Source organism: Microtus pennsylvanicus, chromosome 3, assembly GCF_037038515.1.
Source record: "Microtus pennsylvanicus isolate mMicPen1 chromosome 3, mMicPen1.hap1, whole genome shotgun sequence".
Classification (NCBI taxonomy): Eukaryota; Metazoa; Chordata; class Mammalia; order Rodentia; family Cricetidae; genus Microtus; species Microtus pennsylvanicus.
Window position 1 is genome coordinate 24,729,833 of NC_134581.1, and position 3,332 is coordinate 24,733,164.

Here is a 3,332-nt window from a genome sequence, read left to right on the forward strand (position 1 = left end):
GTGGCCCTAAAGTGATTCAGCGGACGGGAAGGATTTAAGGACAAGCTATCCCTTCTGCAATTCACAATCAGTCACAGATCCAACATTCCAGGAGGCCGCCTCCATTCAAGTCAAGAATCTGTCACAACTTTTCAGGTTGAACAAAACAAAACAGCATGACCACGCTTAGCCCCTCCCTTCCAAGGTAGCAAAGAGCTGTAAAGTCACTGTGGGAAAATCTGTCTGTCTGTTTACCCACCTACATACACATTCAACTAGAAGAAAACCAGGGCTAGACTGAGCGAGTTCAAGAACAAAAGGATGGTTTATCTAATAAGGGATAAGCAGTGAATTTGAAGAGTTACTACTTTAAGAAATGATCTCACCCTCATTGTGTGACTTACCGCTCCTCTTAGCTGTTGGGAATGGTAACTGGGGATCTGGCATCTTCTTCTGTCACCCTCGCCTTCTAACTCATAGCTACCATGCAAGAGTACACTTTCATGACATTGGTTAGGCTGCTGTCCAGATCTGCAACGCCTGCTGGGAGATCTACTGCCTGGAACATGACATCCAAGCTGATGGCCAGATGCCAAGTGACAAGACCATTGGGGGAAGACGACTCCTTTAAAGCCTTCTTCTGTGAGACAGGCATTGGCAAGCATGTGCCCTGGGCAGTATTCATAGATCTGGAACTCAGAGTTGGTGATGAAGTTCACACTGGTTCCTATTGCCAACTCTTCATCCCCGAGAAGCTCATCACAGGAAGGAAGATGCTGCCAATAACTATGCAAGTGGACACTACACCATTGACAAGGAGATTGCTGACTTTGTTTTGGACCAAATTTGAACACTGGCTGACCAGTGCATAGGTCTTTATGGCTTCTTGGTTTTCTGCAACTTTGATGGGAAACTGGCTCTGGGTTCACCTCCCTGCTAATGGAGCATCTCTGTTGATTATGGAAAGAACTCCAAGCTGGAACTCTCTGTTCACTTAGGACCCAGGTTTCCATTGATGTGGTTGAGACCTACAGTTCCTTCCTCACCACCCACACCACGCTGGAGCATTCAGATTATGCCTTCATAGTAGACAATGAGGCCATATATGACACCTGTTGTAGAAACCTTGATATTGAGCGTCCAACCTACACTGCCTTATTACCCAGATTGTATCTGCCATCACTGCTTCCCTCAGATTTGATGGGGCCCTGAATGTTGACCTGACAGAACTCCAGATCAACCTGGTACCCTCTCCCCATATAGGGAAGTGCCCCTTTGGCCACATATGCCCGTCATCTCTGCTAAAAAACAAGCCTACTATGAACAGCTTTCTGTAGCAGAGATCACCAAAGCTTGCTTTGAGACAGCCAACCAGATGGTGAAATGTGATCTTTGCCATGGTAAATACATGACTTGTTGCCTGCTGTACCATGGTGATGTGGTTTCCAAAGATGTCAATGCTGCTATTTCCACCATCAAGACCAAGTGCAGCGTCTGGTTCGTGGATTGGTGGCCCACTGGCTTCAAGGTTAGCATTAATTACCAGCCTTTCCCTGTGTTACCTGGTGGAAACCTGGCCAAGGTTTAGAGAGTTGTGTGCATGCTGAGCAACACCACAGCCATTGCTGAGGCTTGGGCTCGCCTAGATCACAAGTTTAATCTGATGTGTGCCAAGTGTGCCTTTGTGCTTGCTTGGTATGTAGGTGAGGACCTGGAAGAGGGGGAGTTCTCTCAGGCCCATGAGGACATGGTTGCCTTAGAGAGGGATTGTGTGGTGAGGAGAGGGTGAGAAAGGAGGAGAGAAATATCTGTCTGTTCTTTTGTTTGTTTATTTGTTTTTGGTTGTTGGTTTTTTAAGACAGGGTTTCTTTGTGTATAGCCCTGGCTGACCACGCTGGCCTTGAGCTCAAAGAGATCCTCCCGCCTCTGCCTCCCAAGGGGTTAAAGGTGTGCCTCACCACTGTCTGGTCCAATCCATTCTTTCAGCTCCTGTATCATGCCAAATTCCCAAAACTTCAGCTTCAGTATTAGCTGACAGACACCAATGGTTCTAATCATGTTATTTTCCTACTGTGATCGTGTCTTATCTTCTTCATGTGTATCTGTAAGGTTTTCCCATGATGTCTCAAAGAGAAAGCTTTAAGAAGGGGCTGCCTGGGATAGGTGGTCTGTGTCAGCCAGGCCTCAAGGTGGGGGCTGCAAAGATGGGCAAATATGCGATGGAGAGGTGGGAAAGAGAAAAATGAAGCTGTCTGTGTGCTGTGGAGAGGCGGAAACTGACGAATTGACAGCAACGGGCATGAGAGAGGGCTGTGGTCGACAGCGGGACACATTGCTGAGCAGGGTTGAGCAGGGTGGTGTGCAGCAGGATCTTCCTGAATGGTTCCCTTTCTGCATTGTGCTTCCTCGAAGGACCACCTTGGTCCATGATGCCGCCAGAGGCCATGTTGGTGTCTGCTGCCCCAGGCTGTGATGAAGCCTGAGTTCCATGTGGACATTCATGGACAGTACTGCTGACTGAGGCCATGTCAATATCAATGGGCCTTGCTGCTGCTGGGAGCCACACTGATGTGAACGGCCTGCATTGACCCCAGGGGATATGGTGATGTTCAGGTCTGTGCTGCCACGGGGGGCATGTCTGGGTCTGAGGATCTACTGCAGCCCGAGTCTGTGGTGGTCCACGTTACCATCAAAGGCCATGCCATGTCCACGATCTGTGCTACAGCCTGAAGCCGCATTGATGTCTGTAGCTTATGCTGACACACAAAGCCATGCTGATGTCGGTGGTCTGGGCTGCCTCCAAGGGCCTCTTCTGGGTTAGTAATTCTACAACAGCTGGAGCCTGTGTTCGTGATCTACAGAAACCATGTGGAAGCCCAGAATCCATGCCCCAGCTGACCGTACAGAGCAAGCAAACTGTTTTTGAGGAGTTTTCCACTAAATATTCAATTTAAATACTCAAATAGAATGAATTCTTTATGGTGAATCATATTAGTCTCACTCCCATAGATAACTCTTTTTAATTTATTTATTAGATTTAAAAAAATACCAATCCAAGTTCCCACTCCGTCTTGTCCTCCCATCTCCTCCACATAACCTCCCACCCCACCCCCATCTAAACATCAAAGAGAGTGAGGCACATTGCCTTGTGGAAGGTCCAAGGCTATATCTAGGCTGAACAAGGTATCCATCCAAAGAGATTAGAATCCCAAAAAGCCAGCACATGCAGTAGGTATAAATACTGGTGTCACTACCAGTGGCTCCTCAGGAAACCATGTTTACACTTTATGACTGTCTTCCTCTCACTCCATTCTTCTTTACTCTCTCCTCTTCGAGCATATTCTCACACATGC

At 47.7% G+C, this 3,332-nt stretch overlaps 1 pseudogene; it reads left to right on the plus strand.

Moving 5' to 3' along the window:
* The first annotated feature begins 496 nt into the window (after nucleotides 1–496).
* LOC142846720 (tubulin alpha-1B chain pseudogene) lies at nucleotides 497–2,709 on the plus strand (annotated as a pseudogene).
* Nucleotides 2,710–3,332: the final 623 nt, after the last annotated feature.